At 39.9% G+C, this 27,367-nt stretch overlaps 1 non-coding gene and 1 pseudogene across 1 annotated transcript; one reads left to right on the forward strand and one right to left on the reverse strand.

Annotated features, from left to right (window-relative positions):
* Positions 1–434: 434 nt before the first annotated feature.
* Positions 435–508, forward strand: TRNAR-UCU. The gene has a single exon. It is a non-coding gene; the product is annotated as a tRNA-Arg (tRNA).
* A 13,038-nt stretch (positions 509–13,546) lies between these two features.
* On the reverse strand, positions 13,547–14,425 carry LOC117349810 (annotated as a pseudogene).
* Positions 14,426–27,367: the final 12,942 nt, after the last annotated feature.

Consider the following 27,367-nt stretch of genomic DNA (forward strand, 5'->3'; position numbering starts at 1 on the left):
CTCTACATTTCTGGTCCTGAAGTCTCAGCTCATCAACCTAGGATGCTACAGATGAGTCATTTGGGGGGCTGATACTGACATCTGAGCTTTGAGTTTTCCATCTGGTCCTGTGACAGACCAGGATGCTGCTGCTATGTTCTGTGCCTCTTGGATAAAAGGAGTGCTCAATTTTTCATGTCCGATGCTCTAATGCTGAGTGAGGTCTGGATGGGGAGTGATCCAGAAGCTCTGTTTCATTCCTGTGGCTGATATTAAGATTTGTTTGTATCAGTCAAGGAGCTGATGTTTCAGTTCTGATGCTGAGGTGTGAGCTCCAGATTTTCCATCTCTCTTTATTGCAACCCAGGATGCTTGCAGTGATGCTGTCTGTGAGGAGGGGGAAAGGGGGCTCCGTGATTCTTCAGTTCTGGTGCTGATACTGAGCTCATGGCAAGGTCTCTGTGGCGCAATGGACGAGCGCGCTGGACTTCTAATCCAGAGGTTCCGGGTTCGAGTCCCGGCAGAGATGAGCTCCTGGTGGACATTGCCTTTATTTTACAGAGAGACATCTAGGGAATGTGAATTCTGTTTATTTCATGTGACACTTAACCAGGAACACTGAGAAATGCTTTTCTGTGCCATAATTCATTTTCCTTTGCCTGCCTCTTCCCTTGGGCTTAAAGGACCTGCCTCTTTTATTTGTTAAATGCATTCTCTTTAACGCTGCTCATATTCCTATATAATTTGTTTCCTTGTATGTTATCTAAGCTTTTTATTTTATTTTTTTCAAATTTGCACAAAGAAAGCCAGTGCAGTATGATTATTTTCTGTTTACAATTTAAAACTAGGATTCCCTTTTAAATGAATCGTACCGTGAATGTGCTTATCTAATGACTGAAATTGTTTTGTTTTTATACAGTTTGCATGATTTTGTGCAATTCAGAGGCAAGGGGGAACTTTAGATCCCTCTGGAAAAAGCTAAAGACGGATCTTCAGGACAGGAGATGAAAGCAAATTAAGGATCGATTTCCTGAAGAGAGAGAAGAACAAAGAGAAGAGTGGAAGTAATGAGGAGGAGAAAAGAAATATAAATGAAGGTATCAGTGGAAGGAAGATAGTAGGAAAGAGGAGTTGAGAAAAGGCATGTGGGAAAAGAAGTCAGTGAATAAGGCTGGTATAATAGTCAGATTGAATTACCCCGGTGACATGGAGGAGCTAAAGACAAAGTCAAATCAGAATTTCCCACCTGGCACATATTTTCACATTTTCAAACAGGATATTTACTGCCTGTTCTGAAATATGTGAGATGGACATCCATGCTCTGAAAATGTCCAGCATGAACATCTATTTGAAAAACTGAAACATCCAAATTTTGAAAGTGGGGAAAACAAGGGACAGGGACATCTGTATAACAGCATTCTTTAAAAGTGGCCACAAAGATCTCCATGCAGAGCAAAGGATCAGCCATCCAGGCACAGAAAAACTGTATCCCATTTCTATTGTCTTCAGCCTAGCAGGTACAGTAGTCGGCCGATATTCAGCTGCTAGCTGCGAGCATGTTGCTCCAGATATTGAATGCTGGGATCTGTTTGGACTTCGGTATTGAATAACCTTTTTTGAGCCAATTACGTCAATATTCAGCTCCTCATCATATAAGCCAAACAGCTTAAAAATAGCAGCGCTATATATGCGGCCTGATTTAAACAGTTGACATATGTGGTGGTGAGCTATGTATGTGTGTGTGTGTGTGAATATCACCAGCCCTGGAATGTCCACAGGTTAGCTGCTTTTGAAATCGGCACTAACCAGTCATTTTCAGCAGAGATAATAGGTCAAATTTCACAGAAAATGCCCAGATAGTTGTGAACAAGTGATTTAATTGGTTGGCAGCTGTTTCCGGCAGGTTATATTGTTTTGAATATCAGCCGATATTCCTCAAGGGCTCACAAGAGTTGAAGTGGGATTTGAACCTGGGTCCCTTTTGGCTACAGTTCATTGTCCTCACCATTAAGCTACTCTAAGAATGTTCACATACGACATCCCTAAAGCTGTCATAAGAGCCTGGAATCCTCCTACGAATAGCCGAACTGGGTCAGACCAATGGTCCATCAAGCCCAGCAGCCCGTTGTACTATGTCCAAATAGCATGGGGCTAGGACTAGGGAGAGCCCGAAATCTGGGCAGCCAAACAGTGATTATCGAAGGGGAGGAAATTTTCAAGGTACAAGGAAACAGAATTCAAAAGTGGATTAAAGATCTGAAAAAAATCCAACTAAAAACCTGCACATCTTCATTCCACAGCTACTGAATCAGTCCAGGAAATTCATTTTACCCTCCCTCTCCTCTGCCATCGCAAAAGAACATAAGAATAGCCTTACTGGGTGAGACGTTCTCACGATGGCCAAACCCCAAGGAGTAGCAACATTCCATGCTACCAATACAAGGCAAGCAGTGGCTTCCCTCATGTCTTTCTCAATAACAGACTATGGACTTTTCCTCCAGGAACTTGTCCATACCGTTCTTAAAACCAGCTACGCTATCTGCTCTTATGCGTTCCAGAGCTTTCAGTGGATAGCTGCTCAATTTGGAGCACCTTTCTGTAGCCTGGATGTTCTTGAAACAAGTCTAAATAAAGATGTCCTTTTTAGAGATGAAAATTTCCTCTCCTTCGGTAATCACTGTTTGGCAGCCCAGATTTCAGGCTCTCCCTAGTCTACCCCCATGCTATTTGGACATAGAACAGTGTTAGATGGCCCTATTCTGCCTTTGCAAAATCAGGATTTGCCCATTTCAGTTTTTGAGAGTCTTGGTGATGCAGGTGACCCCCTTGCAGAAACTGTTTTTTCAGACATGCCATACAAGGCAATTCCAGGTGGATGGGGAAAAAGAGACCTAATTATGATTTAGTTTCAGTAGTTCAATAAAACAAGATTTACTTTATGACCACAGAGAAGTCATTTAACCTGTTCATTTCTTTCTCCAGGAAAAACGCATCATGGCACCTCTTTTCAGATGCTGATAATTATTTTTGATATAAATTTAGCAATCATTAATGGAAGCAGCTAATCTACAAGGTACAAAGAAGCAGCTCTTGTTTCTGCAGAATTCAAAAGTGGATTAAAGATCTGAATAGATAAGATTGCCAAATCTGAGAAAACCCCCCAAGTAAAAACCTGCACATCTTCATTCCACAGCTACTGAATCAGTCCAGGAAATTCATTTTACCCTTCCTCTCCTCTGCCATCGCATAAGAACATAAGAATAGCCTTACTGGGTGAGACCAATTGTCCATCAAAGCCCAGTAGCCCGTCCTCACGGTGGCCAATCCAGGTCCCTAGTACCTGGCCAAAACCCAAGGAGTAGCATGTGGCATATGCTGTTTACAGTTTTCATGGTAATTCCTCCTCCCTTGGCTTCCTTTTTAAAACAGAAACCCTCACGTGGAAGGGCCCCAAGCTGCTAGACTGCCTCTAAGGAAGAGGAAGATGTCTCCTTCTGATGATGGTGCTAAACGATCCTCCGATTTCTGTGTGAAATTCAAACTACAGTAGACTCTGTTAGCCGGAACTCAAGCAACTAGCCAAAAAAAAAAAAATCCAAGAAATACTGTAATACTTTAAATAAAAATGAAAATAAAATCAATTTCTGGGGGAAATTTAAGGTTAAACTTGGCACGCCACACCTCAGTACACTGATGCTTTGCCTACCACATGACCAGTAGTTTGGAACAGTTTATGGCAGGGGTGTCCAACCTTTTGGCTTCCCTGGGCCGAATTGGCCAAAAAAAATGTTTCTGGGGCCATGTAAACGCAGCAACAAGACAAAGGAGGGACCCAGCAAGACGGTAAATACCTGGGGGCAACAGAAGAAAACACTGCATCGCCCTCGACGGGCTGCAGGTTGGACACCCCTGGTTTATGGTATGGCATAGTATTAGTTAGGCCTATTTTTAATAGTAACTCTCAAGCAACCAGAAACGGAATCTATCCGACAACTATCAAACCCCATGAGTGCCGGTTAACTGAGAGTGGGGTTACCAGACTTTCCTGAAGGAAAATCCAGAGCCAAGATCAGGCCCCTCAGTTCTGCCCGTGTCCCCCCACTAGCCCTGTTCTTGCATTGGGACGGCATCCGTGCATGCAACGTGATGACGTGTGGATGTGATGTGATGACTTAATCCCCCCATTGCGCCAGGTACATTAGATAAATTGTGAGCCTGCTGGGACAGACGGGAAAATGCTTGCGTACCTGAATCAACTCATGTAAACTGTCCTGAGCTCTCCTGGGAGAATGAATAAATAAAATAAAAAACATTAGGTCCATAGTTTTCCACAGAATGATGAATTAGTTTTATATCAATAGGGCAGGCTGAGAGAAGCCTGTTCTTGCCCTCCCCCACATTGCATGCCTAAACATATGGTTTCTACAGTGGGCTTTCCAGATTTCTATGGCGATACATGAGATCTAGCTGCTTCCAGTGGAGGTAGTGCGGCCAAACAGATCATTGTAGAAATCCTGAAAACACAGTTTTATCCCTCAAGGATGGAATTTGCAGAGTCCTGTAATGGGGCAAAAGCAAGACTCACACAGCCTGTCTCAATGACATAAGGCTCTACATTTTACTAGGAGATGTGGAAAGTCATACAAGGCTACCTAGTTCCTGGGGTAGACGGATTTCTAAAACCTGACAGTTTGTCCAGGTTTTGGAAAGCCCCGAATTCGGGGCCACAACTGGAGAGTCACTGAGCATGCACAGATGTGATGCAATGACATCACATCACATCTGCACGTGCTTGGAAGACCTCCAGACACGGCCTGGACTCGAGATGAGGTTTGTGTGGGGGTGGAATGGGGCAGAACTGGAGACCGAACAGGGTAGGACCGCGTCCTCTTTTTTGCACAAGCAAATCTGGTATGCTTTTGGGTGACATTCACAGCATTATGTAGGGGTGAGCAGGTCTGTGCGGTCCCTCATATCTGCGTCTTGGGGCCCCATCATTGATCAGCAATGTTGGGTTATTCTGTGGCCCCAGACCTGCAGAAACTGACAGCAGCAAGAGTCTCATCGTATGTGGCCCTGCGGGATGTTTGGTGCTTGCACATGAATGTGAGGGAACACCTGGGCCCCCCCCCCCCCCCAGCGGACATTTTCCTCAGTTGATTTCTGATGAACAGAGACATTTATAAGCAATTGTGTTGTAGACTGACTTTCTAGCTGTATTTTTCCTATTCTTCCGTCCCACTGTGATTTGCTGCCCCCTGCTGTCCATCATTATACCTAACATGAAGTATATGTCCCTACATTTCCCCAGGGAGCTCAGAACGGGTTACAGGTTAAACATTCATAAAATATAGTTAACAGTTAGAGAGCCATTTTACGTTACAAGGTTGTGAAACTAATTTTGTACATACTAGGGGTCTAATACCAATAAACATAAAATAGAGTTCAGAGGTTAAAGTTTGCCATAGTTAACCTCAACAGTGTAAGTTTTTCAATACAAGTTTTCAATCCTAACTAGACACATATTAGAGACACCAATATGCATAATGTATAGTTACAGAGGAAGATGTTTCAATACCGTTTCTTTCCTAACGTGACACATCCTGGGATCTGGTACCAATATACATTTCTTTGTAACCCATTGGTCGTGGGCAGGGGAGTCCTTCAAGGGATCTGATGTGCGAGGGCAGTTGGTTCCAATGGGAGTAGGATTATCGTTTGGCGGTTTGCAGGTGAAGGGCACAACCAGGAGGTGTATTTCATCCTGTTTGGCACGTATAGAGGAAGCTTGTCCATCAAGTAGTCTGGCGCTATGTCGTACAAGGATTTGAACGCTAGCATCAGTGTAGAAAGTGCGGATTAAAGAACCTAATTTTATTTGTTTAAAAAGCTTATATCCTGCAACATCCCACAGTTCTGTGCGGGTTACAAAAAAACATACATAATAAAATCAAAACAAAAACACAATTACGTACAATCACATCATACTAACAGAAAATGTATTTTTTTAAACCCTCAAAACACAAAAATAAATAAAATAACACCATACAAATCACAGCAAATACCTAAATTAGGACATCCATGAATACTCTCTCTCAAATAAAAATTTCTTTACTCCCTGCTTGATCTCAATAGGTAACAAATTCCACAACATTACTTCTTGAATGGTTACCGTGGACTGCCAAATCCTAGCTAATGGAAATTCCAGCCGCATCTGATTTGCAGAACACAAATCTCATTGCGAATTCAACACTGTCAGACTCTTATCATTAACTACTCTAAAAATCAGAGTATCTTAAACTCAGTCTGTGAAGCAATAGGCAACCAATATAAGTTACGTAAAATTGGAATTATATGATCATATTTAGAAGCACATATGATGATCCGTGCAGCAGCATTTTGTGCCATTTCTAAAGAGTGAATTACATCCACAAAAGAGAGAGTTGCAATAATCAAACACCGGGGTCAACAGCATACTATCCATCGTAAGATAGTCTCTTAGCCTTCGTAATAAAGAATACCTTAGAAACTGCCTTAATTTGTGGCTTAAACGAAAGCGTAGAATTCACTAGTGCTCCCAAATACCTGCATCTTATTCAATACTATAGTGGACAGACATTTCTCCAAATGTTTTTCATGAGCTACACACAAAATTTCTGTTTTACCAACATTTCATTTTAATCGATTCTGATGCATCTAATTTTTCACAGCCTGTAAACAATTCTCTAGCAGCAAAAGTGCATCAGTCACAGAACCCATCACCGTCATCAGAAACTGTATATCATCAGCATAAAGCTGAAAATTCACACCCAGTTTTCGTAACTCCTGACAAAGGAGCAACAAGTAAATGTTAAATAGAACTCTGTGATACGCTGTCACTAAGAGCAATCCAGTCTGAACAGTCTCTACATGGACCGTCCTCTCTGATAATAACATCTGATGGCTAACTGTGTCAAAAGCAGACAAAACACCCCAAAAACATCACAAAAAAGCAATTACCTTGATCCAAATCTCACATCAAAAAATCTAACATTAATTCTGTAGAATGTTTGGGTCGAAATCGTCCAATACCACCATACTTTTCGTGAAAATTCTGTTATTGAAAAAGCACAACTTTTTCTAATACTTCCACCCAAAAATCCAAAGATGAAATAGGACGGTAATGTTCTAATTCATTTCCATGCTGTTTCTTTTTTAATAATGGATGGACAATTGCCTTTTTCTAACTTGCAGGTACACAGCCTTCAGTCAATGATTGTGATATTATTGTTGATACAGAAGATGTTACGAGTCTCTTTCATCTGCGAAGTAGGGAGTGGAAATATCCTATATAGACTGGTGGACTCAATCTATTTCATGAGTGTCCTTTTATTCGTCCAAAAACTCATGACTCGACATGTACATGTTTCAGCCATGTTGAGTCGTTGAGTTTGTAAATTTGGTTTTCAATATGTTATGTAAGGTTTAGTTCTCTGTTTGTTTTGTTGCCCTCTTAATTTTGTAATTTTACTGAGATGTTCATCGCTTAGAATTTTGAATAAGCGATCAATCAAATTTATAATAAACTTGAAACTTAAACTTGATAATAGGATTGCCTAAATAGGATCACATTTCGCCACATCTCCAAAAATTGCATTGGCTACCAGTCGCCTTCCGAGTACAGTATAAAGCAGTAATGATTTGTCATCAGTTCTTGTATGGAAACATTCCAAAATTGTTTAAAAATAATATCCTTAGCTAGACACCAAAAAGATCATTGCGTTCTGAGAATCTAGCTTTACTGAAGATGACTGTGAATCCAAGACTTGTTGAGACTGGTAAAATGACTTTTTGTTGTGCTGGAGTTGGTCAGATATGAAATTGTCTTGAAAAGGTCATGTTTAGAAAATAACTTAAGACGCCTTTTTCTAGCCAATAATTTTCCTCCCTGGCAGAGTTAATGAACTATTTATGATCTTTACTATGCAAGCTATGGTATTATTCTGTAGATATGATTTCTGAAGATTGTTTGCATGTTTTTGTTTTAAATTATGTATGTAAATTATGGAAACCGTTTAGTTTTAAACGGTGTAGAAATTTTTAAAATAAATAGATTAACACATAGAGAGTGCATGAGCCCTTACGGCCTACATAATAGGTGGCAGTAATGGGATAATTAGATACCTGAACAGAACACTTGCCTGAACGATTGGCTGGGTAACATTATCACGCACTCCTCATCCTATCTAAGTTTCAGAAAACTTGTAAAAACAAACTTGTTTAACCAATTTGTAACCAAGTCCTCTCCAACCCTAACTGAATTGTTCCCCAAGTCTCTTATGCCTCTCCTCTGGATCATGCTCTCCTGTATTTTGATGATCTTACATTGTACCTGTATTCGCTGTTTGTCCAGCTCTTCTTTGTTGTAAACCACCTCGAACTATCACGGCTTTGGCGGTATATAAGAATAAAATTATTATTATTATTAATTAGGGTTTCACCAATGATAGAGGTGCCTTAGCGTGTGGGAATGATCTGTGCAAGGATGCTTTACCACAGTTTGATAAAGGGACCCCTTAGGCTCCTAAGTTTGGATGAAAATAGAGCTTAGAAGCTTAAATTTAGGAACTTAGTTTTTTTTAATATTGGGCCCATAATTGTTTATTTTTATAATTTATACATTTACAAGGACATCCCAGTGATATAAAGACCCAAGAGTGGGAAATTCCTGAAATGATGTCAGGAATTTCCATCTTTCTTGTGCAGTTTTAAATGACTAGGAAAATGACCTTACCTTTTATTAAACCATGGTAGAGGTTTGTACTAAATGCTCCAACGTTCATACAGCAGAGACCTGTGATTAAAAAAACCCTGACGCAGCTGGATAAAATATCATATGCTATACCTATAGGCAACTTGGCACTTAGCACACCAATGTTTGTTAGAAAGTGCTAAGTTTTAGTGAAAGGGCCCCTTAGAGTTGTTTGGTTGGTTTTTGGTGGGGTTCATTTTTTGTCATTCATCATTCACCTGAATTACTGAGTGGACACATAGACAAAATTAAAATACAATTATCATCCTTTACTCATCCAGCTTTTCAGTCTTGATCCTGTAGTAAACAAGCCATCTACGCCTCATCTTTATGCCTTTATACTAATTCAGGTATATACACCCATTATCAAGGGAAGAGGCTGAAGAAATGAAAATAATTGCTTATCTACTTTCGGGAAAGACTACAATGTTTAATACCCTTGATGAAAGGGAAACCATAATTAATACTGCTGAATTTAATGTGGAATACAGACACTTGTTTTTCCTAAAAACATTATGGCAAGTATTGCATGGGATAATCCCTGGTTAATCGCTGGAGTTAACTGGATACATTTATTTATTTTAAACATTTCTAGCTAGGTCTCATTGCATTGAATGGCACTTGTGCTTAAAACAGCTCATCTTAGCAGTCGTCCACATTGATAATTTACCCCATAGGAAGAGGCATGATCAGGCGAGGTGAAGTTATGTGAAAAGATAAGGCGTTCGGTTTTAACCATATTCAGTTTTAGATGGCGGTGAGACATCCAAGCGGCAATGTTGGACAGGCAGGCTGAGATACCAGCCTGGATTACTGTAGAGAGATAGATCTGGGAGTCCTCAGCATAGAGGTGATATTGAAAACCATGAGTGGAGATCAGTGTACCGAGAGAGCAGGTGTATAGGGAGACGAGGAGAGGGCCCAAGACAGAGCCATGAGGTACACCGATATACAGTGGGATGGCAGCAGAGGAGGATCCACCATAACATACACTGAAAGTGCGATGGGAGAGAACAGAATCCTGGAATCCCAGCAAGGATAGCGTGTCGAGGAGCAGGTGGTGATCAACAGTATCAAAAGCAGCAGACCAGTGGTGTAGTAAGGGGGAGGGCGCTGCGTCAGTGGGGCATTCTCTGCCCCATCCCGCTACGCTCATGCTATTCTTCCCCCCTCCCCCACACACACACTTCATACCTCTGTAGATATTCATTAACACAAGCAACTTCTCCTGCCTGTTGCTTGCACCAGCCTGGTTCCCCTCTGAATCACTTCTAGGTCATGGGGCCAGGAAGTGATGTCAGAAGGAAATCCAACACTGGCACATGGCGCATGCTGGAGAAGCCACTCAAGCTGGCAAAGGTTTAAAGGTAAAGGGGGGGAGGGAGAGCACAAGTGTGGAGTGGGGGGGCATGGAAGGAGCAAGGGCTCAGAGACAAGGGTGCGGGGGAGGGGGTCACAGCCTACCCTTACTACACCACTGCAGCAGACAGATCGAGAAGGATGAGGATAGAATAGAGACCATTGGATTTGGCATGGAACAGGTCATTAGAGACTTTAGTAAGGGCAGTTTCTGTAGAATGGAGAGGTCAGGAATATCATGAAAAGAAGGGAAGTCCATGCAGTAGTGGTGGACAAGCACGTAGTTTAGATAGGAAAGGGAGTAGGGAAATGGGGCAATAGTTGGAGGGGGATATGGGGTCTAGTGAGGGGTTTTTTGAGAAGAGGTGTAACTACGGCATGTTTGAAGATATCAAGAACTACTGCAGTTGAGAATGTAATAGATTGGAGGGATGACAGTGGGAGCGATAGCTCCAAGTAGGTGGTTGGGAATCGGATCAGAAGAACAGGTGGTGGGTTTGGAGGAAGAGAGATGAGGAGCAAAAGATGGCAGGGGTTTTTGAAGGGAAGTTGGCAGAGTGGATAGTTGGAGAGGGCGGTGGGGGAGGTGATTTGTTTGAGAATTCAAGGTGGATCTTGTGAATCTTGTCATAGAAGAACTCTGCCATCATCTGGGGGGAAGTGAGGAGGGGATAGGAGGCGGCGGTACTTTGAGTAGAGAGTTGAGTGTGGCAAGGAGATGACGAGGGTTAGCATGAAGAGAGTTGGTTAAACGGTTGTAGTACTCTTGTTTGGCAAGTGAGAGGGTAAATTGGAAGGACATCAGCCGATGATCTTTGGGGGTGTTGCAAAAATGCCTAAAATGTAGGCAGCCTGCCTTGGGTATGTTGTTTTTTTTTTTTTAAATGTGCGTCTTGATTGACTGGTTAGACAACGGTAGGACGCCTACTGCTGCCTACAATTGGGATGCCATTTATAGAATTTGCTCCTGAGTGCCCTCGGAATGGGCCCCAAAGTGAGAGGCTGGGTCAGAAACTGGTTAAGTGGAAGGCAACAGTGGGTAGTGATCAATTTGCATCTTTGCAAATGATACCTAAATCTGCAATAGAGTAGATACCTCTGATGGTATGGAAAACATGATGAAGGACCTAGCAAAGTTTGAGGAATGGTCTGAAATATGGCAGCTAAGAAATACAAGGTAATGCATTTGGGCTGTAGAAACCCAAGAAAACAGTACAGTTTAGGGGGTGAAGAACTTTTGTACATGAGAGGGAGGAACTTGAGTATTTTGAATTCATTTTATATGTGTTGACTGTTGTTTGTAAAGCAGCTTGAATGTATTTATTTAAAAATTCATATGCTGCCTAATTCTAGACGGTTTACAAAATTCAAACATACATAAAATTGATGAGATGTTCTTGCAGAGTTTGCTTTTTTGATATAAAAAGGCAGATGATTGAAACTAAATCTGGCCAATGAGGAAGCTGGCTACTTGTAGCTAAAACTGTTTTGTTTCCGAATATAGCCGCTGAGGCCTGAATAGTGCTTTAGCTACTATGGCAAAGGTGTTTTGTATTTTGATTATTGCTTTATCAAATTTACTAGAGTGATTGAATAATTGAAGCAGATCTTAATGATTTAAAAACTTGATGACCAGATGAGAGAACATTTATCATCATCCAGACTGATATTTACCTCATATTCCATGTATGATTCAATTATTGTATCGCACGTATCATGAGGATACACTCGATCACACAAAGTTAGGGTGTCCACCCTAACTCTGTGTCATATTCCACGTATGTATTAAAATAGCCCAATGTTCTTTATGATGTTGTCTATGTAATAGTAATATACACCATCAATCCACAACGGCATATAATAAACTTCAAAGTGCCTAATTTCTAAGAGATCTTTTTTTCAGATAATACCTTTCTAAGTACCTCTATGGTCTTCAGTTCCAGCCAAATTATTTGAAGGCTTGTTTCTCTTTCTGGCTTTTATTCATTCTATGTTTTGTGCAAATCGATAAACTTTTCTTACACAACTTTAAAACTTTTGTACTTAGCTCTAGCTATTTCTTCATTCTTTTTTTAAACCTTGGGAAGGACCTTAAGGTTCAACCGGTTTCGCCCAAAGACTTTTTCAAGAACGGGTTCCCCCCTTTTGTTTTGCTCCACAGCATCCCGACGTGTGTTCGTCTTTTTGTTGTTGGGGGGGTTTTTTTGCATTTATTCTGCGCATGTGTCCATTTCTATAACCAGCGATGGGCGCATGCAAATCTAGCAAATTTTTGCTACTCTCCACCAACCTGATTTACATGAGCGTTTTTGGGAGAATGACTCACTTTTTTAAATTTGCTACCAGAATGGCTGCGATAACAGCCTGTCATTTTTTTACATGTATTTTAAAGAATCTAGCCTGAGTTTATGTAATGCCACTGGATTACACAGAGTCCTGAAAGGATAAGGAGCAGTTCGCCCAAGCTTTTTCATCTGTTCCTCTCCCTTATGGTGCTTGTCCCATGCTTTCTTGAATTCAAATACAATGATCCATGTACGGTGTATCTGCCACCATTTCTATCAAGAAATATATCCTTGGATTAGTCCTAAGTGTATCTCCTTTCATCTTCTTCCTAAGACTCTCTAATTCTAGAGCTACTTTTCCTTCCAATCTTTCTGATATATATTCATTAAGGAAAGCCAAAAAAATGACCTGCTTACAGCTCTTGAGGGCTAGAGCTGAATCCCTCTGAGTATGTGGGTTCTTTTCTCTGCACAAAAGGGTGCTGAAAACTTCTCAGCCCAACTGAGAAAAGAATGACATGGATATGGTTTAATTAATGATCTGAAACAATGTCAAAAAATAGAATTTCATTTCTGCAGATTGGCACTTAATGAAACAAGATAACACTCTTTTCAACTACAGTGGCAAAATAATTCTCACAATTTAGGAAGTTGGTTGGTTGGACTGAGAACTTTTCAGCACCTCCTGGTACTACCAGTGTGAGTTTCCCTTTGGAAATTAGCTTACAACCTCAGCAGATGAAATTTCGACCTCCAATGGGATTTTTTTTATTAGCATGAAAATTACATTTTAAACTACTAATTATTGAACTAGAGTAATTAATTTTGTGGATGAACCTCTTCTTTGGAATCTCCAAATTGATTATTTTTGTAAATACGTTGACAGTAATGAACCTGACTTCTAAATCAAGCCACATACGTTTCTCAATGTATGATTGTTTCATTTACAGACTTTCCATTCTTAGTCAAGGACTACAGTGATGGGGTCAGAATTGATCATGATACCTGCTGGAAAAGGGGATAGAGGGGTATAGATAGAGGATTACTGCACAGGTCCTGGACCTGTTGGGCCACCGCGTGAGTGGACTGCTGGGCACAATGGACCTCAGGTCTGACCGAGCAGAGGCATTGCTTATGTTCTTATAATCTTTCTGACAGCTCTCTTTAAAGCCTCTTTTACCTCTTTGTTTCTCCAGCTATAAATGATAGGATTTAGCAGGGGAGTTAGGATGGTGTACACCAAAGCAAAGAGCTTGTCAAACTCCATAGAAAGTTTCCCTTTTGGGCTCACAAACACAGTGAAGGCTGTGCCATAGAATAAAACCACAACTGTCAAATGTGAAGAGCAAGTGGAAAATGCTTTGCCTCTGCCTTCTGCTGGTTTAATATTGAGGATGTGTACATAGATTATAAGTATCATTAACAAATTAAACATGGTGGCAAATCCAATCACTGAACCATTTACCATCTCATTCACAATGGTGTTTCCACATGCCAAATGTAGCAGCGGAGATAAATCACAGAAATAATGGTTAATATAATTAGGACCACAAAAAGGCAATCTCACTGCCATTGCAATTGGAATAAGAGCAGCCAGAAAGCCTGCAGTCCAGCATAGGGCAGCCAATTGTACGCAGAACCTGCTGCTCATGACAGTTGTATAGCGCAGAGGGTTACAGATTGCGAAATAGCGATCAAGTGCCATTATGGCAAGCAGAGAGCATAACGTAAAGCTGAAGAAAGCAAGCTTTGAAAGAAATCACTTGATTGTTAGTCATTAGGATTGACAGCAGTTTGGGGACAGTGGTGGATATATACCACATTTCTAGGAAAGACAGGTTACTGATGAGAAAGTACATGGGTGTGTCAAGACTTAGATCTACGTGAGCTAATAAGACTATTAGAACATTCCCAGCAGAATAAGCAAAGTAAAGTACACATGGATGTCCTGTAGGTTGGAGAATCCAAGGAGAATAAAGTGATTCACGCAGGTCTTATTCATGTCTTCCATATCACACTGGTATTAACCTGGAGTGAAATATTAATGACAGTTGTTAATTTTATGTTGTCAGTCTGAAAGATAACATTATAGAAAGAAGGTTTTCAGAAGAACATAAGACTAGCCTTACTGGGTCAGGTCAATGGTCCATCAAGCGCAGTAGCCTGTTCTCACAGTGGCCAATCCAGGTCCCTAGTACCTGGCCAAAACCCAAAGAGTAGCAAGATTCCGGAATCCCAAAGAATAACAAAAGATTCCAGAACCCCAAAGAGTAGCAAGATTCCGGAACCCCAAAGAGTAGTAAGATTCCAGAATCCCAAAGAATAACAAAAGATTCCAGAATCCCAAAGAATAACAAAAGATTCTAGAAACCCAAAGAGTAGCAAGATTCCGTGCAGTATCTCAAAGAATTACAAGATTCTGGAACCTCTTATTCTATCCTGCATCTATACAGCAGCTGACCAGACATCTCATAACCTGAATTTCTAAAATCATGAGAATCAATTTTTTTGTTTATGCAATCATTTATAGAACCAAGCAAAATTACTGTACAACAAAGTGTTGGAGAAGGATTATATGCATGCCTTGGACTTCCAGAAGAACTAATAAATTAGTTTTGGGACAGATTGAACCAACTATGTCACTTGAAGCCCACATAACGAAGTTGTTCTGTCTTATTTTAGTCACACCGTTAAAAGGGAGAGATCATTGGAGAAAGACATTATGTTTGGGAAGACTGAAGGAAACAGGTGAAGAGGGCATCATGCAGCTAGATGACTGGATATGTTGACGATAACTATGGAGATGTTAGACTAGCACAAAACTAACTTCTTTTTGGATCTGTACTTCATAAAGTCACTAGGACTCAAACCCAAGTCGATGGTACTTATCATACTCGCACATTGTTTATGATTGTACTGTATTTTTTGTATGTTTGTAGTTGTGACTTGTGGGTTTTTTTGCCCAAATGAATACTGTAAGAGTGTTCTATTAAAGTAGCTAAATCTCACACCATATTTTAGAAGGTAGTCTTTCTAATATTTAAAAGAGATGATCTGTCAGCTATCTTTCCACTTTCTACTTACTCTTTCATGTCCATGAGAATAAGGGGTCAATTTAAGCAACCTTACTAGAACAAATTATTTATTTATTTAAAAAATTTCATACCCACCTATTCCTAGGCGGTTTACAAAATACAATCATAAAATGAATACATACAATAGTTTCATACAAACAAGCAACATTTGCACTGGTTTCTTCAAAGAGACAAATACCTGACATCACCATCTATATACTGTATATCAGTGGCAGTATCAATCATTTAAATGCCTCCATAAATAGAGTATTTTTTTAATACTTTCTTAAATTTTTGAAGATCCAAAAGTGCTTTCAATGGTCCTTTTAAATTGTTCCCTAAAGTCACTCCAGCTAAAGAAATTACAGATGTTCTTATATTTTCGTAATGTGCTTTTGAAAAGTCTGTCAATGATAGTCATATCGCCCCCTCAGACCTTAAGGCTCTGAATGGCTGATAGTGTCATTACCTGTGTGAGATATCAAGGAATGCCTTGATGAATAACCTTGAACATCAACACGCCACCACTCTGCCCATCTCAAGCTCTGGATGCACAGAGGTTGGGACACGTTGCTAGCAATTGTAATGAGCCTACCAATCCCATTATCTATTACACACTTAAGTTAGCTAGCACATAAAATTACCTCTTTTAAAAGTAATGATGGGGCTCATAATCAAAAAAATATAAATGTCCAAAAAGCATCCTAAATTGGCACTTGGACGTCCTAGTGCCAATAATAAAAAATGCCTTTCTGGACGTCTAGCAAGGTGTCCCAACCTATGTGCATCCAGAGCTTGAGATGGGCAAAGTGGTGGCGTGTTATGGGCGTGCATAAGGGTTGGTTAGATTTGGATGTTTTGCAGCGATAATCGAACGCTTTGCAAGACATCCTGGATGGAACTTAGATGTTCAGAGCTAGACCTGTTTTAGACGGGTCTGAGTGCCACAAAGGTGCCCAAACTGAAAAGATGACCACTGCATGCATCAAGGTAAGACCCCCCCCCCCCCCCCAATATTCCCTCAGTGCTCACTGACCCCCTTCCACCACACAAAAATGAGAACAAAAAGATACATACCTGTCTCTAGAACACCAGCATCTGGTATGGGAAAGCCTAGTAGAGCATACACAGATGTCTTGAGTAACCTTGTGAGTGGGCTAGTAAAGCATAAAGAGGTGGACCTAGGCCCATGTCACTCTAATCCAGTGGTCTCAAACGTGCGGCCCGCCAGGTACTAGTTTCAGGCCCTCGGTATGTTTATCATAATCACAAAAGTAGAATAAACCCGTTTCTTGGTCATATGTCTCTTTAGCTATAAATGACAATAATATTATTAAGACTTAGCCAAAAGGAAAGATTTATAAACTATAAAGAGTTTTTACCTCATGCAAAATTGTCATTTCTTTAATAAAACATGAACTATTTTTTCCGAGGCCCTCCAAGTACCTACAACTCCAAAATGTGGCCAGGACCATAAAAACATATTTTGAGTTTTCTGCTTTCAAGCTTCTGGTTCAATCATTGCTATTGAGTCTTCTTGATTACTCTAATATAATTTATTTAACATGTACTAAGAAAGAGATGGCTAGACTTAGATTAATTCAGAATAGGGCAGTAAGATTGATCTATAGTTTGAAGAAGTATGACCATGTGACACCATTCTATCACGAGTTACACCGGTTCCCGATGGAGGCTCGTGTACTGTTTAAGTTAAGTTGTCTTTGCTATAAGGTTATGAATGGCGCTGTTCCTATCTAAATGACCGATAGATTTCTCACAGCATCTTACAAATACTGTAGAAGATCTCATGCCCTGTTTATTTTTCCATCGTTTCAAGGTAGTAAAGTAAGAAATACTTGGATCATACATTAGCATTTCAGGCAGCCTCCTATGACAAAGAATTGTGACCGCTGTTACGTAGATCCTGTTCTTACAAACACTTTAGAACTCTGTTGAAAACCTGTCTTTTCTCAAAGTATTTGGCCAAATAGTTTTAGGTGTTTCTTATGTTATTATTCATTTTTTGTTAACTGCATTGAACTTCTGGTTAGGCGGTCTATAAGCTCGATGTTATGTTATGTTAGAGTTTGAGACCACCGTACTAACCACAATATCTATGGTATTAAGTATGAGCCCATCAAAACCCAGCCAGACCCTACTATGCTGCCACCTGCAGTTGTAAGAGCTATTATGGTGGTATACAGGTGGGTATAGTAGGTTTTGGGGGGGGGCTCAGCATACATTATAAAGAATTTATGAAGAGCTATACATCTGACACCCTTTATGTGACGTTCACAGCAGTGCGTTCTAAGGCGCTCCACTGCTTTGTTGTGATGTCTGTGTGGCCAATCCATTATTATGAACGTGGATGTTTTGGTATTTGAAAATGGCCATAAAAGTTAGACATCCTTAGAGCCGAAGATGTCCAAATAGGTCATTTCCAAAAACAAAATGTGGACGTCTTGTGGGATGTGTCCAAAGTCTGACTTAGACGCACTATCAAAAATTCCCCACCACATTTACAATCTATACAATTGCAGATTTAGTAACTTTAGAAAAGGGCGATGCAACCAATCCACTTTATCCTTGTAAGTAACCCTCATAATGCCTGGCAAGCCACATTTAACTTAACCATGAAATATACACATGACAATGCGATGGTAAAGAGATTGGGATGCGATATACTGCCTTTCTGTGGTTACGGTTAAAATGGTTTACATATTATATACAGGTACTTATTTTGTATCTGAGGCATTGGAGGAACTGCAGTGGGGGCATCGAATCCAACTGTACTAACCACTAGGCTACATTTGAATAGATTATTGAGAGTTTAAAGTTTGGCTACATAAATTACGGTACCTTTGAAAATGGCATCATTCTTCTCATATCCTTCTAACATTGTACTTTTAACCACTTGGAAGGATTTTATATATATGCTCAGGATAAAAGGTATGTATCTTGCTTATTCCCCATATGCCCTGACTCTAAAGTGATACACCTACACGCATGAGCATACAAAAGATCAAATGTTAGATTTCTAATTTAGGCCTATACTTCTGGGTTCTCTGCTAAATAGTAAACAGTTATGTTTAATTAACTGATGATTTCCAGTTCTGCTCTGGTTTATTACCATCTATTCCCTGAAGATGATGTCTAGTTATACAATTAGTACTAGGGTAGTCAATAAGGGGATCACAGAAATGAAGGCCTACAAAGAACAACTTTTAATAGGTGGCTTCTGAGACTGGGCAACCTAGATAGATAGGGCCCTTTATGTCTACAGTTGAAAATTCACTCCTGAATCTAACATCACTTATTACATTCTTCTCTAATATCTCAGAATGCAAGGTCAACTTTGAGAAATCCACCAATTCCCTAAATTAGGTACAAAGTGGAATACATAGAACTGTAAATAAGAAATAACACTCAATTGCTTCAAGATATTTCACAATTTTCATATAAATAAATCTTCCAAAGTTTTCTAAACATAAATGCCCGGATTTTTTATACAGTGCCAATATTGACGGCTGCCTAAAAAGTAACCTCCGATCACATGACAGCACTATCTAGAGAATCATGACTCTGTGAAAGATAGGCACTGGAAATGTAGGCCAGGGTTATCCGGCCTTACATTTCTAGCACCTATCTTTGCCGTGAATCACACCTCCAGAGGTGGCTACTGGCACCTAACGCCCTTCCAGATTTAGCAAAGTCCATAATGGTATTAGAAACCAGTAGGCGCCTCCAGAGGTGAGATTCCAGTTCTGGTAGGCGCTTTTAATGCAATGTTTATCACTGTTTCAAACATTGTTTTTCAATTAACTTAGGTGCTGATAGAATTTCCCCCAAATAATTAATAGCTTCAGGTAAACTGTTCGACTTGCATTTGACCAACTTCTTTTTGGATCTTTAACTTATCAAGTCACTAGGGCTAGGACTCGAACTTGAGTCGATGGTACCTAACTGAAGGCAATTCCAAAAGCAAGGAATGACAATGTCTAGGAACAAAGTATAACCTCACTAAGCTTAGCAGAGAAACCAGACTCTCTGCACAAGAGCCACGAAGGTCATTCCAAGTTAGGCACCTGACTCAACGTAGACATCAGGAGGAGTCATAATGTTACCAATACCTAACAGACACCCAAACTGTGCCCCTTACCACGATCACTTTATGGGTTGCACCAATTTCCATACAAAAGTTAAATCAATAACTTTTTCATTTTTTGAATTGGCTTTTAATGGTGTTTTCAATTATCTTGAACCTAGTTTAAAAATTGGCTAGGCACCACTGATCAAGGCATTTACCAGCACCTAGCCTAGGTCTTGAATGTCAGACAAGCTTATTTTAAATTTTATAAAAGATCTTACTGGAAGCCAGTGAGATTTACAAAATTATCAATCTGACAGCTAAATCTTGTCTATTAATCTAGAAGTTATACCTAGATATAGAATATTTCTATAGTCTAGCATTGATGAAAAAAAGAAAAGAAAGCTGAACTAGAACCCTATAATGATCAGAAAGATAATCAGAGCACAATAGCTTACAGTTCAGTTGCTTGGAAAGAATTGTAGCATCTGCTTGAAAAAAATGTTCTGTGAACCATATCATTTACCTGAGGCTTCGTTGTCAAAGATGAGTCAAGAAGCATTCCCAGTACTTTAGATGTCTTCTCAATTTTAAAATGAGTACCTTCTACACTCAAAAATGAACTCGTAATATTGATGGATTTCACACTGAAACATAAGTTCTTAGTTTTGCCGGTATTAAGTTTTAAACAGACCTAAATAGATCAGCTTTTTAATTTCTAGGATTCCTATACTAATTATCCTTCTAGTATTTTTAAAATCAGAATAGACAGGTACTAACAAATATAGTTAGTATAAGTTGACCTAATGAGCTCATATAAAATTATAAAGGAGAGGAGAAATGAGGGAACACTGTGGAACACCACAAGGGGGGTGCCCGGTGTGGAAAGTAACATCCATCCTTCAAGACTAGGGTTATCACATTTTCCATTTGGAAAATCTGGATCCCCAGACCTGCCCCTGCTGCCTGCTCTCATTGGGCAGGAGATCATCCATGCATGCGTGGATGCGATGCGGTGACATCATTGCGTGGCATCCGCGCATGTGCTCCTGCCGGGTTTTAAAAAGCCGTCTGGACTCCTGGACAATGTCTGGGGAAATCCAGATGTCTGGTAACCCTATTCAAGACCAAATATTGCCTGTTCTTAAAAAAAAAAAAGAAAATCAGCTTCAGACAATGTGGGTAGCATGATCTCAAGGTTCACAGTATCAAACACAGCAGAAATATCAAACTACAGTAAAACAGTCTCTTTCTTTACTTCAGAAATCAGAGACAGTACTATGAAAGCTTCAAAACTCATGCTGAGAGAAATGTAGTAGACTCTTATTAAATAAATAGTTGGTGAAATGAGAGCCCACTACAAATTGAACCAGCTTTGTTATACTTCTCAATGTGCACTGCACTAAGGGATCACTTACTCAATTAAACTTATAATGGAATCTACAAGAAATCAAATATCTGGGCATAAATTTCTATACTGATGCTTGTTGCAGATTTCCGGGTCTCACCAAGTCTTGTGTTTCATCCACCATGCTGTAGCTTTCTTCGGGTTATGCTCTGAAGTCTGACTTTGTAAATAATGGGTTCACAGACCTGATTGGAAACAGGACAGTCCACTTGACAGGAAAGTCCATAGAATGGAAAAGTCTCTTCCATTCCCATGATAACTCTCTATGCATCCTGCCAACTCCCCAACCACCCCTGAGTCGCCTGACTATCCGTAGACCTTCTCTGGGTTTACTTTATTAGTCTATATTGCTCAAAATATTGTTTTATGGAATCTGCAGTTCTACACCAGATAACTCTGAAAGATGGATTTTGGTAAGGTGATAATGATATCGAACTTGATTCTTCACATCAATGCACTGATGCAATGTGATGATATCGCATGCATGTGTACATGTATGTGACATCACTGTGTCACATCCATACATGGTTGGAGGCTCTTCAAGCTTGGGGTCCTCCACTGCTTGCCCTGGGTCGGTGGCATGGAATGCTGCTACTATTTGGGTTTTTGACTGTTACTTGTGACTTTAATTGGCCTCCATGAAGATGGAATCCTGGGCTAAACAGACCATTGGTCTGACCCAGTTAGGCTATTATGTTCTTATCTATGCTACACTACCCCTACTCTCTGGCATGACCACTGCAATGATATTTTCTTCTCCTCCAACTGCTCCTTCTCTAACTTTTACACCTCACTGTTCCCCAGCTCTGTTAGTTGGGAAAGTTCAAAGAGCAAATATTTCACTATGCATTTACATGGGTATTTCAAATAAAAAGTTCCTCCTATCAAAGTAAGTCCAGATTTCAAAAGTAAAAAGTATCAGGAAATATTTGAATCTTAAACCCTCAAAATTTCTTATGTCTATTCTTGAAGAACATTTTCAAGATCCACATTTTGGCTGGCAAAAGTACTACTGTTGTCACTAAAGTTGATGGTTTGGCTGCCTCCTTATCAGGGGTCTCCAATGTAGCTGAGATATCTAACTGTTCTTCCTACCCACCCCTATTTTGGATGCTCGGAGGGGGAGGGGGGCGCTAGCTCATTCCTCGGGCAGCAGATTGCCTTAAGCGGCCCCTGATCTCCAATATATGCAAATAGATCACATGCGTATTCTTTATAGGAATCTTAAAAATCAGACTTATCGAGGGAAGAGGTTGGTCACCCCCAGTTTAGTTCAGCTGCAGAATCCCCTGCTATAAATGTCACGATTTTCTCAGTATTCAATTTTAACTTGTGTTCTGCCATCCACAATTCTACCACTTTAATATGAATGACAAGGGACCAAAATGGATGTGTCATATGCATAACTGTATATCAAATCTGTCTTTCTCACATTCAAAGCCCAGTAAATGTAAAAACACATCAAACAATATCAGGGACAATGGGGAACCAAAGAAATGAATAAAAAGAGGGCAAGAATACCAAGAGAAGGCCCATGTTCCCTGGTCTATTTAGAAGACATAAAATGATCCACAGGGACTGTAAGTTTAGTCAAATTTAAAGATTCATAAAAAAACATCAGACTAGTGTCATGAGGTAAAATCCCATCTGGATTCACCAGCCAGCTTAAATGCTCTTAATTCATCAAGACTTTTCAGTCCAGTGATGCAGAAGCCATTCACCAAGGAACAAAGTGAGGAATTCAGATTTCAGTTTAGAGTATGTTTTAATATTTACCTCTCTTAGATATCTTTCAATATAATATTCTGTAAATCTATAAAGTATGAACCTACGATCATGTGGTCCAATTTTAAATGTACAATATGAATGATCTCTTAACCGAAAAGAAACAGATTTTTTTCAATGTTCTGCTGCCTGGATTTTACCTTCCTCTTCTGTTGGCATCAACCAAGGTATGGTTTATGAAACTGTGTAGCATAAAGTAGATGGGTTTCTTCAGCACAGTGGCACAGATGGAATTCTTTTTTTAATCAATGCAATCAGTGCCCACATTCAGCATAAACCTCAGTAAGTTAGACTCTTTCTTTTTTCTTATTTTCATATTTAAAGGCAGTCTAAAAAATTGCTTATTTAAAGACGCTTATGATTGTTCAATGATTCCAGGATCCTTCCTTGCCAAATGCTGCTATGATCCCTCTCTTTTCTTTTAAAATTGTATTTCTCCCTATAATCCCGTTGTTCCCATGTAGGCATTGTCGTGTCTTTAGTAAGTTTGTTCATTGTTCCCCATTTAAAATTTTTTAAACTGTAAAACACTTAGAATGTATGATTAACGTTTCATGAAATTTTAATAAAACAGTTTCTCATTGTTTCACAAGAGACTTTTTTGACACCGTACTAAACCTGTGAAGCGGTTATCTCCCACTGACTGGCTGATCCTTGGATTTTCAGCAGCACATACCCAAATAATGCTGCTGAAAATCTAGACTACCAAAGCAATATGTGGCTAGTGCCGGGCAGTCCAGGGATGGAGACAGGATAGAATCAAGTACCATTGATATTCTGCAGCAAAAATGGCTGTCTGGGGATCGCTGCTTAATATCAGCTGTACCTAGGTACCTCTCAGCAGGATATTCAGTGCCAGCACTGGCTATCTGGGCACAATTCGACTGGTTGGAGGACAGCATTTGTAAAAGCAATGACTACTGAAAGATTCCCCCCCGAAATAGACAAGGATTAGAGAGTTCTGAGGATTCTTTATGACTGAAGCAAAATATGCATCCATTAATATTTGATCTCATGAACTTCAATGGGAGAATGAATCATTTAAAGTGCATTTTATGGCAAGAAATGTTCCTCTGTCTTCCTAGTTCAGATTTTAATATATACCTTGGTTTCAATGTATTTGTTGAGTCTCTTTTAAAGATTATTTCATTTTCTTCTTTTCGGTGCCTTACCCTCTCCTTTACTAACACGTAGCGTGGGTTTTAGCGCTGGCAGGGGTGGTAACTGCTCTGATTCTCATAGAATTCCTTTGAGTATCAGAGCAGTTACCGCCGCTGCTGGCGCTAAAATCCACGTTACACATTAGTAAAGAGGGGGATAGTGTCTCTAATATATTAACAATATATGCTGTATATCACATACATGTTAAAAAACAAACAAACTATAAAATCATAAGTGGAAGGAATAAACATAAATTGTTTTTTTTTATTATTCTTTCAAACAGTATACGGTTAGAAACACAACATGAAGTTTCAAAATAGCACATTTAAAATAAGTCAGAGAATTTGTTTTGATAATATAAAATTAAGCTCTGCAAAAATAAGTGATAAAGGCAGTTGGCATAGCAGGGTTTATAAAAAAAAAAAAAAGGTCTACATGTTTCTACTGTACTTTTGTGGTCAATTATTCAGTACTTGGCTTCTCTGCTCTGTGTATCCATTAAACATGAATTTTCTATTTAGCATTTACTAAATGGTACATTACTAATTTGGCTAGACATACTAAAGATCTTTTGCCTCTATAATATTTAGGGCACGGTCTTTCTTTAGGTAGGGTCTTTGTTTTGGAAGTTTTGAGTGACCTTTTCTCTGGTTCTGAGAGGATTTATTTTGCTGTTAATGAGATTATACTGGAATCAGAATTTTTTGAATGGCACGTTTTATGAGGAAGAATGCTGAATGCTCTGCATCCGTTATAGGGGGAGGGCCAGGGGATTCTGTGGGTATAGAATTTGTCTGGTTTTAATGCCATATAGGGGAAGGATATGTGTATTGGGGAACTCAATGAGGACTGAAGAGTCCTGCCATACTGGGACAGACAACAGGTCCACCAAGCCTATTATCCTGTTTCCAACAGTGGCCGACCCAGGTCACATGTTCCTAGCAAGATCTCAAATAGTAAAACACATTTGATGCTGCTTATGCTAGGAATAGTCAGTGGATTACCCACCTCCATCTTAATAATGGCCTATGGACTTCTCTTTTAGGAAGCAATCCAAACCTTTTTAAATCCTGCTATCTACTTTCACCTCTTGTACTTCCCCTAGCACTCCCTCCAGTCATCAATGTGGCCTTTAGACACTGAATCCTGTTCTTCTACCCTGGATGTGATTATTTGGGGGGTGAGATAGAGGTTGAGTGCAGCAGGTCAAAAAAAATTGTCAACCATAGGTAACCTGGTCCCTGAGAAGCCACAGAAAACAACATTTCCTTTATAGCTTTCTATCTGTCTCACCACCACCACCACTCCTCCCCCCCTTCACTGCTAAAACACCTCCACAAGACACTGATGAAAGAAAAAAAGAGGTTGGGTCATCATAATTATGATGGAAAATGGACCTACTTGGCCCAATGACTTTTGTGGCCTGGTAAGGTGTAAGGAAAAGAGGACAGAGCTCAGGAAGCAAGAGGGAAAATAGAGAAGGGAGCAGCGGGGCTTAAAGAAGGTAAGCATGGGGTAGGATTGGTTATTTGAATGATAAGAGAGATGAATGGAAGCAAAAGAGCATACAGAGAGGAGGGGGGTAGGAATATAGATGGGAGAATTTAGGATGGCAAGAGGGGAAGAAGTAGATTTTTGGCTGGGGTGTTGAGCAGAGTGAGGGAAATTCAGGGCACTAGAAAGGAATAGTAAAGGGATAAGGACAGAGAGGAGAGTTTGAGGTAGGGATAGGATAAGATGGGAATGGCAGCAGGAGAGAAAGAGCAGATGGTAGGAGTAAGAGGTAGGGGAAGAGTGGAGGTTAGTGGACATGGATAGGAGTCAAGACTGAGGGGAAGTGTAAGGAATAATAGAAAGAGGGACAGGAAGTAGCTGTTGGGTATAGTTTACAGGGAGAAAAAAGATTGGGACGTAATTCAGGTAGTGCTTTGATGAGGCCACTGTGTCCCTCTTGTTATTTTCCATTGGAATGGGATATATAAGTTGGGTTCACATATTAAAAATTTGAACTAAGGCCAGTACTGGGCAGACTTACACGGTCTGTGTCTGTATATGGCCGTTTGGTGGAGGATGGGCTGGGGAGGGCTTCAATGGCTGGGAGAGTGTAGATGGGCTGGAGTAGGTTTTGACGGAGATTTCGGCAGTTGGAACCCAAGCACAGTACTGGGTAGAGCTTTGGATTCTTGCCCAGAAATAGCTAAGAAGAAAAACATTTTTAAAAATTTTTAATTGAATCAGGTTGGGCAGACTGGATGGACCATTCGGGTCTTTATCTGCCGTCATCTACTATGTTATTATCTTATTGTGCTGGGGCTGCCAAGCCCCTCTATTTGACATTTAGTAAATCCCTGTTGTAAATGTCACCACATGCCACTGACAGACATTCAATGCTAACAAAAAAGCTGGCTTCTTTCACACATGCAGAAGACAGACAGTATCTTGACCCACTATGTGGAATGATCTTTCGCTACAATTATGTCAATTGTCTTCTTTGTTCATGTTTAAAGAACAGAAACATTTGCTTTGGGAAGCTTGTTTGAGAGCTAATAAATACTTGTATATTTGGTAGTTAAGTGAGCTTATATTATTTGGTACAGTAAGTTTATAATTTTATATGTGATTTTTATATTGCATGTTTTTATAGTTTGTTTATGGTTTTCTTTGTAACCCGCTTAGTTTGAGTGGATAATATGGGATTTAAGTTTGATAAATAAATAAGTAGCCTCAAACTAGAAATAAAAATAATGTTGAAAGCCCAAGAACCCAGACTGTGCATATAGTAGAAAACAAGTGTAAGCCCTGGCCTCCTATGGGATCCTAAGGCTGGTTATGTGCACAGGAGGCAGACCAAAAGGATACCATCAGAGTAAAACTAGAAATCCCCCTTGTACCAGTATATTCAGGGTTCTGGGACACTGACCCACAGAGCTGGATGGATAGAGAAATTCTCAGCTAGCTCCCATAAAACTATTAAGCAAAGAGAAATAAGCTGATTCACCCTACCCTTACTGGATCAGACCAATAGCCTGTTCTCACGGTGGTTCCTGAGATCCTCATTCTCCCTTTATTCGCATAGAGCTCATATTGGGTCAATCAAGAAGTCTCTGTTCATTGAGGCCCTTTGTGCTTTTTTTTGCTATATTGCATTTGGTGTACTCTGTCCTTCACACCTAAATTTTCATCATTGGGATGGGTGCAACACATATCCTAACTCCGGATGCGGTTTATAGAATAATGCTAAGCATGGATTTTTTTCTATGACAATTTTTTTTTAGGCAACATAAATAGAATTTCCCCATGTACTTTATTACCTCCCTCGACTTTTTCCCACTCAGGAATTTCTCCTAGAAAATACATTGTGAAGTAATGTGCTTATTTTTACTTGTATTCTGAACAATTTTTTTTAAACTGGTCTTTTGCCTTGCAGAAGTCACTTAA

Source organism: Geotrypetes seraphini, chromosome 16 (genome assembly GCF_902459505.1).
Source record: "Geotrypetes seraphini chromosome 16, aGeoSer1.1, whole genome shotgun sequence".
In the NCBI taxonomy this organism is placed as follows: Eukaryota; Metazoa; Chordata; class Amphibia; order Gymnophiona; family Dermophiidae; genus Geotrypetes; species Geotrypetes seraphini.